Raw genomic sequence first — 12,650 nt, 5'->3', positions numbered from 1 at the left:
TCTCTAAATTGCTAAATTTTGTCCCTAAATTTTCTTCCTCAGGATGACTATGGAGATTAATTTTACTCACCACTTCCCCTTTCTTTAATTTTGGTATTTTGTATTTTGGGCCACTGCTAATCCTTTGTTTTCCATTCTAAGTTGAAAATGAAAATAAAACAGGAAGATAATTTGTTCCTGAAGGAGCCCAAGTCACCAGATACAGACAAGCCAAATCTCAGAGTAAGCCAAGAACAAGCAGATTTGACTTTCAAATTTGTTAGAAAGAGATGATAAAGAACTACAATGACTGATAACTGTTATTTAGATTTTAGAAATATGGAAGAGGGTGGAATAATTAAATTTCTTGAATGTGACAGGAACAAACCCAGTGATGTAAACATAAAATCATTCACTGAGAAAACAAAGTATTTGGGGCAATTAGAGTTCAGATTGCTGGTAACCAGGAAAACAAGATGTGAAGAATTTCATAAATTACATATAATCTTTTACGTATTGTCATATATGTAATGGTAGTTTGAATTGAAAAATATTTCCAATTCATTAATAGGCCCATTAAATAACCTGGGAGCCTAAGTCACATGTGGGAGGAGAAGCTTGCTGAACGGGTGGAACAGCAACGGTGAAGCAGTACCAGCAGGAAGTGAGTGAGCAAAGTTGGGGCAGAGGGGAGAGGAGGCAAACTGGCTCAACTGGCAAAGATCAGGCTCTTGAGTGTTTGCTTGTGAGAAGACCCTAGGTGGGGATTGGGAATGGCCTTGTTCCCTGCAGTATTGATGTTTATTAACTTCTTCTTTTTTAAAATTGAATTATTTTATTTGTTACCAGTATTTGACAATCACTTCCATGTACCTGAGATTTTTCTCCACTCTCTCCCCCTTATTTCTCCCTCCCTCAATGCTCCCTCCCTGAGAAGGCTTACAATCTTATATAAGTTCAACAGGTACATTCCTATTAAATGTATGTTGCATAGAAGAATTAAAATGAATGGGGGAAACCATAAAAAAGAAAAATAAAGCCATAAAATAATACAAAATAATAATACAAAAATACAAAATACAAAATAATAATACAAAAGAAAATGGTTTATTTTTTTCTTCAATCAAATTTCATAGTTCTATCTCTGGATGTGGAAGGTGGTTTGCATCAAGAGTCCACTGGAAATTTTTCAAGTCCATGCATTTTAATGAAGAACTAAGTCTACTAGAAAAATTCCTCTCACATTGTGGTTGTTGTTGCCTACAAACTTCTCCTGGTTCTGCTCCTTTCACTCAGCATCAATTCATATAAGTCTTTTCAAGCTTTTTTGAAGTGTTCCTCTTCATCTATTCTCATAGCACAATAGTATTCCATTACATTTGTATACCATAAATTGTTCAGTCATTTCCCAATTGATAGGCATCCCCTTGATTTCCAGTTTTTGAGCACCACAAAGAGAGTTGCCATAAATATTTTTATACAGTGGGAAACTTTCTCATTTCTGTGATCTCTGTGGGATAGAGTAACAGGAACGATGTTGCTGGATGAAAGGGTATGCAAATTTTTGTAGCCCTTTGGCCATAGTTCCTAACTGCTCTCCAGAATGCTTTTATCAGCTCACAGCTATACCAAAAATGAATTAGTGTTTCAACTCTCCCACATCTTCTCCAACATATATCATCATTCTGCTTGTCATATTAGTGAGTTTGATAGGTGTAATGTGGTACCTCAGACTTATTTTGATTTGAATCTCTCTAAACAATAGTGATTTAGAGAATTTTTTCTACTTTATTGTATTTTTATTTATTTATTTTTAGATTTCTACATTCATTTCCACAAAATTTTAACTTTCAATTTTTCTCCCCACCTCTCCCCTCCCCCCACCCAATAATATCTTGCATTCTGATTACCCCTTCCCCCAATGGACCCTCTCTTCTATCACAGTCCACCTTTCCCTTATGCCCATCTTCTCTCTTTTATTGTAGGGCAGGATAAATTTCTATACTCCATTATCTGTATTTCTCATTTCCAAGTTACATACAATAATAATTGTCAACATTCTTTTCTAATACTTTGAATTCCATCTTGTCTCTCTCCCTCACTCCCTACCCATTCCCACTGAGTAGGCAAGCAATATAATACAGGCTATATATGTGTCATTTTTCAAAAGACTTCCATAATAGTCATGTTGTGTAATGCTAACTATACTGCCCTCCATCTTACCCTGTCCCCCCTTTACTCTATTGTCTCATTTTATCTTTTCCATTCCCAAAAGTGTTTACTTCTAGTTACTCTCTTCGCCCATTTGCCTTCCCCTCTATCATCCCCTCACCCTACTTGTCTCCTTCTCTCCTACTTTCCTGTAGTGTAAGACAGATTTTCATACCAAATTGACTGAGCATTTTATTCCCTCCTTAAGCCGTATGTGAAGAGAGTAAACTTCACTTTTCCGCTATAACCTCCTCCCTTTTCTCCTCCATTGAAAAATATTTTTCTTATTTCTTTTATCAGTGATAGTCTGCCCCATTCCATTTTTCCATTTCTCCTTCCAGTATCTTACTTTCTCACTCCTTAATTGTATTTTGTTTTCTTATGGATATCATCTCTTGTGATGCAACTAAACCTATACTGTGTGTGTGTGTGTATGGAGAGAGAGAGAGAGAGAGAGAGAGAGAGAGAGAGAGAGAGAGAGAGAGAGAGAGAGAGAGAGAGATCTATATGTACATCTATATCTATCTGTCTGTCTATGCATCTATGTATCTATCTCTCTGTCTGTATGTGTGTGTGTGTATGCGTGTGTAATCCCTCCACCTACCCAAATGCTAAGAGAAGTCTCAAGAGTTACAAATATCTTTCCATGTATGAATGTAAACAGTTCAGCTTTAGAAAGTCCTTTATAATTTCTGTTTCTATTTACCTTTTCATGATTATCCTGATTCTTGTGTTTCAAAGTCAAATTTTCTATTCAGTTCTGGTCTTTTCATCAAGAATGCTTGAAAGTCCTCTATATCATTGAATGACCATTTTCCCCCTGAAGTATTATACTAAGTTTTGCTGGGTAGGTGATTATTTGTTTTAATCCCAGTTCCTTTGACTTCTGGAATATCTTATTCCAAGCCCTTCAATCACTTAATGTAGAAGCTGCCAGATTCTTTGTTATCCTGATTGTATTTCCACAGTACTCAAATTGTTTCTTTCTAGCTGCTTACAATATTTTCTCCTTGACCTGAGAACCTTGGAATTTGGCCACAATATTCCTAGGAGTTTCTCTTTTCAGGTCTCTTTCATTAGGTGATCAGTGGATGTTTTCAATATTTTTTTTTGCCCCCTGGTTCTACAATATCAGGGAAGTTTTCTTTGATAATTTCAGGGAAGGTAATATCTAGGTTCATTTTTTGATCATGGCTTTCAGGTAGTCCCATAATTTTTAAATTGTTTCTCCTGAATCTATTTTCCAGGTCAGTTGTTTTTGCAATGAGATCTTTCACATTGTCTTCCATTTTTTTCAAACTTTTGGTTTTGTTTACTAACTGCTTGGTTTATGTCATAGTCATTCATTTCCGTGAACTCAATTCTCTCTTGCAACGAGTTATTTTGTTTAGAGAGATTTTGAATCTTCTCCTCCATTTAGCTAATTGTGCTTTTTAAAACCTCCTCCTCATTGGCTTTTTGGACCTCTTTTTCCAATTGGGTTAGCTTCTTTTTAAAGCTGTTATTTTCCTCAGTATTTTTTTGGGTTCTCCTTTAGTAAACTACTAACTTGGTTCTTAAGTTCTTCTATTGCCTGAACCCAGTGTAAGTTCCCTTTGGAGGCCCTGGAGGCAGAGATCTTGACATCCTCTGACAGTATGCCTTGTTCTTCCTCATGCGAATAGATGGGGGGAGACACCTCTTCCCCAAGAAAGTAACCTTCTATGGTCTTATTTTTTCCCTTTTTGGGGCACTTTTCCAGCCAGTTACTTGACTTCTGAGCTTTCTCTCCACAACCACCTCACCTCCAGTTCTGCCAAGCCAGCACTGGGGGCTGAGATTTAGATGAGTTGCTCCAATCCCTCAGGGGTTTTATGTGGGGTCAGAGATATTGTTCAGTGTGAGATTATGATCAGCTGCTCAGGTTGGGGCAGGGCCACCACACAGGGCTCAGTCCCTCAGGGGGTTTATGATGCAACCTTCAACAATGGATGCTTGCTACTGTCTGCTTTGGGAGTCCAGTCTACTCCTGCCTCCACTGCTGCCACTTGAGGAGGCCTGAGTTATGGGAACATCCTGCTCCCTTCTTGGTGAGATGAAAAGACACTTTCACTGACCTTTGGGTTGAAGGATACACACTTCTGGTGCAGATTCTGTCCCTGAAGCCTGCTGGGATCTGCTCCTCTTGGTGTTGCTTGGCCAAGGATGGGCTCTGCTTCTCATCTGGTGTGTCACACCTTTCCCATCAGTCTTTCAGGTCACTCTGGGCTAGAAATCTCCACTTTGTTGTTTGGTGGCTTCTGCTGCTCTAGAATTTGTTGAGAGTTCTTTACAGGTATTTTATGGGTTGTTAGGTAAGAGCTAGTGTATGTGTGTCTTTCTACTCTGTCATCTTGGCTCTGAGTTAGACTATTTTTAAAGGTTTTATTTTCCTCAGAATTTTTTTTGCTTCTCATTTAGCAAGATGTTGACTTGCTTTTCAAGCTCTTTTCTGGTCTGGTCACATGTCATTATTCATTTTGGAGGTACTGGAGGCAGAGGCCTTGACTTCCTTTGACAATATGCTTCGTTCTTCCCAGCTAGAATGGATGGAAGGAGACACCTGATCACCAAGAACGTAACCTTCGATGGTCTTATTTTTTTTTCCACTTTTTTGGGCTTTTTCCCAGCCAGTTTCTTGACTTCTGAATCCTTTGTCAAGAGGAGGGTCCTTGTGCTCTTACTGTTCCCAGGATCATGCTCAAGGCTGAGATTCAGATCAGTTGCTCAGTTCCCTCAGTGGCTTTCGGTGGGGTACAGGCCACCACCGAGGGCTGAATTCAGATCTTCTGCTCAATTCCCCCAGAGACTTTAAGCTGAGCTGGCTGGACAATGCAACTAGGCTGCTTCCATGGCACCAGTAGCCACCCCTCCTTAATTTCTCCTCTAAGAATTTGGATGTTATACCACTTGGAGGATAGATTTTTGATAATGATATTGCTTTCTTGTTTATGGCACCTTTTAGCAACATATAGGTTCTTTCCTTATTTCTTTTGATTAACTTTATTTCTGCTTTTGCTTTGTCTGAGATTAGGATTGCTACTCCTACTTTTTTGCACATCAGATGAAGGACAAAATATTCTGCTCCAATCTTTTATCATTACCTTGTGTGTATGCCCCCATTTCAAATATGTTTATTGTAAACAACATATTGCTGAATTATCGTTTTTAATCCATTCGACTATCAGTCTCAGTTATATGGAAGAGTTCATCCCATTCACATTCACTGTTATGATTACTATCTGTGTCTTTCCCTCCATCCCATTTCCCCTTGTTTATGCTTTTAGTTATCCCTTCTCTCTTCCTCTCCAAAATAGAGTTTTAATTTTTGACCATAGCCTCCCTCAGTCTTCCCTCCCTTCTTTCAAACACACTTCCTTTGAATTCCCTTTTCCCTTACTACTTCTTCTCTACCTTTTAGCCTCCTCTCTCTTGGCTTTTCCCCTTACCCTCCTACAGCCTACAGAACTAATTGTATTTCTATACTTAACTGAGTTTGTTGTACCTTCCTTGAATCCAATCAGATGAGAGTATGTCTCAAACAATTCTCATCTCCTTCCCCTCTTTACCTCTACTGTAATAGATTTTTGTGCATGTTCCTGGGTTGGAATTTAATTTTTTTATCCTCCTTTTCACATGTCCCATATAATCCATTCTCACCCTTGTATCACATTTGCTTTCATCACATCATTTAATTTTTACCCACTCCCTCTATCTATGTATATCCCTTTTATATTTCATAATAAATATGCAATTTTCAAGATTAACAAGTATCACCTCCCATTGCAGGGTTGTAAACAGTTTGCCAATGTTGTGTAACATGTTTTTTTCCCTGTGTTTACTTTTTATGCCTCTCTTGAGACCTGCGTTTGAAGATCAAATTTTCTATTGTATTCTGGCCTTTTCATCAAGAATGTCTGGAAATCCCTCACCTCCAGTGCTATGAATATTGTCTCGGCAATTCAATGTGGCAGCCCAAAAGTCTATAAATCTGGGGCCACAGCAGAGAGGTATGTGTGCACAATAAGGTGATCAAGCATATGATACCTAATTTGAGGCCCCATGTTTTAGTTAAGGCATTGACAAACAGGATTACATCCAGATGTTTATGATAAGGATAGCGTGATGTTTAAGGAATTTGAAGATCTTCCTTGCTCCTTAATAGACCCATGTGACATGGTTTGAGCTTTAGCCCAAGCCACATACTGATTCACATGAGATCCATGATAGGAGGAGGTTACCACATGGGAGGAGAAGGAAAGGTATAGCAGAAAGAGAGAATCATGTGGAGCAGAGAGAGAAGAAGCAGACAGAGCAGAACAGAACAATTAGTCTGAGTGGGAGAGGGGCACTTTGCCTAAGAAACCTTGATGTTGGAGAGGCCTGAAGGAGGGAAATTTTGGGGATGGCTTTCCTCGCTGTATTGATAAAGTGTACAAATTTCCTTGTTACCTTGATGGAACTGGATTTCTGGTATCTGAATAAATATTTTAGCTTTGTCTTTGAGGAAGAGAGTTTATATTTTGGGAATTTACCCTGGACATATAGCTGTATATCCGTGGCACCTTCTGTGGGCATCACACTTTTGATACAGATGACAGTAGAACTGGAAAATGAAAACTCATGAGAAGCATATGGTAGTTGTCTTCAAGTATATGAAAAAAACTAGTCTTGTTTTCCTTGGGCACAGAGTAAATAAAGTGGGTTACTTGATAGATGGTACAAAGAGATGGATTAGCTTTTTTTTAAAAAAATTAATTTTATTTTATTTTTTTCCAGTTACATAAAAGATAGCTTTCAACATTCATCCTGTAAAATTTTGAGTTCCAAATTCTTCTCTGTCCTTCTCTTCCCTACCCCTTCCCCAAGATAGCAAGATATCTTAAATGAATTACAAACATACAACCATGCTAAACATATTTGCATATTATTCATGTTGTGAAAGAAGAATCAGTAAACCAAGGAAAAAAATATGAGAAAGAGGAAACAAAACAAAAATAGTGAAAATAGCATACTTCAATATGCATTCAGACTCCATAGATTTTTCTCTGGATGTGGATAATATTTTCCATCACAAGTACTTTTGAGTTGTCTTGGATCTTTACATTGCTGAGGAAAGATAACTATATTACGATTAATCACTACACAGTGTTGCTGTTGTTGTGCACCGTGGTCTTCTGGTTTTGCTTACTTCATTCAGCATCAGTTCATATATTTCCAGGCTTTTTCTGGAATCTGCCTGCTCAACATTTCTTATGGAACACTAGTATTCCATTACATTCATATACTACAATCTGCTCAGCCATTCCCCAGTTGTTGGGCATCCTCTCAGTTTCCGATTCTTGGACACCACAAAAAGAACTGTTATAAATATTTTTGTACGTGTGAATCCCTTTCCCATTTTTATAATCTCTTCGGGATATAGACCTGGTAGTGACACTGCTGTATCAAAGGATATTCAGAGCTTTATAGCCCTTTGGACGTAGTTCCAAACTGTACTCCAGAATGTTTGCAGATAGAGTTATTTTCTAAAGAAGAAAAAATACAGCTGTCCAAGAGTACAGTTTTAACCCTAAATTTATCCTCTACAACAAGTAGCTGACAAATCACTGATAAGTAATGTTGTAGAAAGGATTCCTGCCCAGGTATAGGATGTGTAATAAATGACTTCTGAGGCCTCTAAATTCTGAAACAGATTTTGTGATTCTGTGGGTAAAAATTAGATGCCACCTAGTACAACAACTTTATTTTACAAAGGAGAAAATTGAGGCTCAAGGAGGTTTTTCATAATAGCTAATAGTAAAGTTTCACCAAATAACATATATGTATATATATACGTGTGTGTGTGTGTGTGTGTGTGTGTGTGTGTGTGTGTAATGTGTGTATATGTGTGTGTGTTTGTCTAATGGTAGGTGTCTTAAGGGCAGAGGTTGGGAGGAAAGAAAAAAGGAAAAGAGTTGCAAAACTTTATTATATATTTAAAAGGAATAGCATGTTGTGCATAGTAGATGTGCAGTTTCATGTGCAATTTTTTTCTATTCTATTCTGCTATGGAAATACTTTCATATTCTTATTTCTTAAGTTCAGAAAAATAGATAAATTTTTTAAAATTCAGTTATTTCAGTGTATTGACATGTCTGTTTTATTTAAAATGTCATTTTATATTTTGTTATCTACATGGAATTATTTTGATGGAATTTAAGTTTAATTAACATGGTAGTACGTATTATCTCTGAATTTCAGTTTGTATCTTTTGTTTCCTGCTGTACAGAAGTTGAATATAGACTCATAAAATTTTTATTGTAGCACACTTTTTGTATTGGAAGAAAAAAAGAAATTTTTGGAGTCACTATGGAACAGGTGAATGAGCACTAGGGTACCAGAGTTAAAATCTCAACTCTGATGCTTATCACCTGTGTGAACTGTGGAAAATAACCTTATCTCTCTGGGTTTCAGATTGCTTATTTGTAAAATGAGGAAGTTGGAGTAGATAACATTTGAGGTACTTCTAGCCTTAGAATAATAAATGTACCAAGTATGGCATAAAAATAAAAACCTTTTACTTAAGTGAATTTCAGATTCTTGAGAGCAGAGATTGTCTTGCTTTTATATCTGGATGTATAGTTCATAATATAGTGATTTCCAGTTAGTAAACAATGCTTTTTTTCACTTATTCATTCATAAATTCATTCTAATAAAGGCATATAATAACTTCATACTTTTTAGATTCTGATTATTGTATGAGTAATAGCTTTTTATATCTATTTACCCACATCAATTCAGTGAAATATTATTTAAAATGTCTAATTTAGCCAAATGCCATTTTTTAAAAATAAACAACTTAATTGTCTTTTTCTAATGTCTGACTCTCTCATTTATATATTTGAAAAAGTCCAAGTTTTGGAATTTGATCTTAGTTTAGCAGCCCTTATGCCCTTATAGTGGAACTACAAAGATATTGCAAATCATGCATTGGAAATCTAGTAATGGTTAAGGAAGTTAGAGACCACAGGCAGTTTAACAATTTATTTTTATTTTCCTGGATATATGGAAGGAAACTATTATGACATATAATTATTTTATGGCAGGTTGTGCATGTGTATTAGTAGGAAATGTTAAATTCTTATTTCTAAATACATTCCTATCCATAAATAGTTGTCAGATGTTACATTTATAGTACTAATGAGGAGTGAGATTTTCATGATTCCACACACCACACAGTTCACTGCATGGACAAACTGCAACAAAAGGAAAGGGAAATATGAGCTCATTTATAACAGGTTCATTCACAGTCATTGTAATTAACTAAATAATTAGATTGATTTTGATTCTTTCCCTCCACACTTCTGTTTCCTGGCTTTCCCGCCTTCCTTCAAGTATCAACTAAAACCATATCTCTAAAATGTCTTTGTTTAATGCTCCTAAGGTTAACGCTTTCCCACTGAGATTATAACCCATTTGTCCTATATGTATTCCTCCCTCTAGATTGTGAGATCCTTGGGCTGTAGGCACTGTTTTAATTTTTTCTTGTATCCTAGCACTTAATATGGTTCCTGGAACTTGGTAGTTACTTAATAAGTGCTCATTGACTTAATTCAATTACAGAAAAAATATGCAAATCAATCATTGGGTTCAAAGTAGATTTATAAAAGACATTTAGACCTTCAAATTTCCAACTTAGCAGGGTATGCTGGGTCATGTCTAGTCATCCTGATGAATATATGGTCACTGGATTCAGATGAAATGACCAGCACAGCCCTCCATCACTCAAAACAAAGTCAAGTGCAAGTCATGTAATCATTTCTCTGGTGGCATGGTGATCTTTGAAAAAGAAGGACGATAACTATCTTGATACTTCAGAAAACCTCACCAAAATCTTGGTTGAGGGGATGGAGCCAACATGGTGGAGTGAGAGCAACTACTCACCTAAGCTCTTAGACAAACTCCAGATAACTCTAGAGAGAGAATCTGACCAAATTTTGGAAGTTCAGAATCCAATAGGAGACAGAATGTGGCAGATTCACAGACAAGAACAGACTGGAAGATCGACTGGAAGAATCTGTTCCATGGGGCTGGAGGAGCAAACAGCACACAGTGCAACTCTTTCTGGCTGCTTCAAGGCCAAGCAGAAAGGCCCTGGGTGGTCTGAGAAAGTGGTAGCACGGCCTGATAGCAGCTGAGGGTGCAAGTGCAGCAAAGGCATGCAAGTGCCACAGAAGGAGTCACAGGTATCAGCAACAACTGCACCTGAGATTTTCAGCCTGCAGATTAAAAGTCTGTAAGTCACCTAGTTGAACTTCCAGGAGCCAAAATGGTGGAGTGATCAGTAAATGCTATCTCCCCCTCCTCTTATTGATCTTGAAAGAATCATAAATTATTTCACCAGAAAAATCTTGGATCAGTGGGACCAGAAGAAAGAGCAAACAGTGCTAGGAAATGAGGCTAGGAAAACTGCTAAGGAGGGTTCTTCTTAAAGTGCCAGAGGAACAGAGCCACAGGGGGCTGGAACATCCCACTAGTAACTTGGGCCTTCCTCAGGGGAAATGGGAAGACACTACTGCAGCCAGGATCATCAAACAATGAGCTTGCATTTGCTACAGCTCAACTGAAAAGATGTCCCATGACTAGACCACCCTTCCTCCACACTTCACAAGCTAGCTCCAGGGCAAGTCTGGGAAACACAAACAGAATTTGCCTGATCTTTGCTTTCTCTCATCAGTCAGCTCTGCACCAGGTTCTTTAGCTTGTAGCTCAAAGAACCAGAAGCCACAACACATAAAGCCTCACCATCATGAATAAGAAGCAAAGGAGGAAGGAAAAGACCATGGAATCTTTCTATGGGGACAATGACCAAAACAAGAATACCAAAGAGGTCAGTGTTGAGACTGTACTACCAAAGGAAACTTCAGAAGGTACTATGAACTGCTCACATGCACTAAGGGCACTCTGAGAATAGCTGAGGAAGGAAATAGAAGAAAAACTGGCCAATGATTTTAAAAGTATGAAAAAAGAATTCACTGGAGAGAGCAGGTCTTTAAAAAGTAAAATTGAGCAAATGGAAAAGGAAGGAAAAAACCTAACTGGGAAAATTGGAAAAATGGAAAAGGAAGTACAAAAACTGACTGGAGAAAATAATTCCTTAAAAGAAATAATTGGACAGATGGAAAAGGAGATGCAAAAGTTAAATGAGAAAAATAATATGATGAAAAGTTGAATTGGGCAAGTAGAAGTTAATGACTCTATGAGACATCAAGAATCAGTTAAACAAAATGTAAAGAATGAAAAGACAGAAGAAAATGTAAACTATCTAATTGGAAAAAGAGCTGGCACGGAAAATAGGTACAGGAGGGAAAATTTAAGAATTATTGGCCTACCAGAACGCCATGATGAAAACAAGAGCCTGAACAATATCTTCCAGGAAAATCATACAGGAAAACTGCCCAGAAGTGCTAGATCCAGAGGGCAAGTTAGTAATCGAAAGAACCCACAGTTCACCTCCTGAAAGGGATTCCAAATTAAAAATACCAAGAAATATTTTTGCTAAATTCCAAAACTTTCAAATGAAGAAGAAAATACTACAGGCATCCACAAAGAAATCATACAAATATCGAGGAGCTACAGTCAGGATCACACAGGAACTCCCAGCTTCTACATTGAAAAATCGAAGGAATTGGAATATGATATTTCATAAGACAAAGAAGCTGGGACTACAACTAAGGATCAATTACTCAGCAAAGTTCAGCATAATATTTCAGGAAAGGAGATGGATATTCAGTGAAATAAGGGATTCCCATACCTTCCTGATTAAAAGGCCAGAGCTCAGTAGCAGTAGTTCGATCTTCAAATGCAGGTCTCAAGAGAGGTATAAAGAGGTAAAAAGAGGAAAAGAAAACTTGCTGCTCAATTTGGCCAAACTATTTACCTCCGTATAAGGTAAGAGAAAGAGAATTGCAGTTGTCAAAAATTAAAACTGTTTTGGAGTGGAAGGGAGAACTAAAAGCACAAACTGTGGCAAAGAGGATGGAGCAAAAGACACAGATAGTATTCATAACTGTAAAGGTGAATGGGAAGAAATGTACAATAAAATGGAGATGAATAGCAAAATGAATTAAAAGTCATAATCCAAGAATATATTGTTTACAAGGAACACATTTTAAATGGAGAATACACACAGGGTAAAGGTAAAATGTTGGAGCAGAATATATTGAGATAAGGAAGGAAACAATATTCTCCTAAAAGGCACCATAGAGAACAAAGAATTATCATTACTAAAATATATGTCCCAAGGGGTTTAGCATCCACATACTTATAGGAGAATTTAAGGGAGTTAAAGTAAGAAATGGAGAGTAAAACTATACTAATGGAGGACCTCAACCTCAGCCTTTCTTAAATAAATAAATCTAACCTTAAATTAAAAAAGAAAGAAGTTAAAGAGGTGAAAA

This window comes from Notamacropus eugenii, chromosome 2 (genome assembly GCF_028372415.1).
Source record: "Notamacropus eugenii isolate mMacEug1 chromosome 2, mMacEug1.pri_v2, whole genome shotgun sequence".
Taxonomy (NCBI): Eukaryota; Metazoa; Chordata; class Mammalia; order Diprotodontia; family Macropodidae; genus Notamacropus; species Notamacropus eugenii.
The sequence above is the reverse complement of the archived record's forward strand: the minus strand, read 5'-3'. Positions refer to the sequence as shown.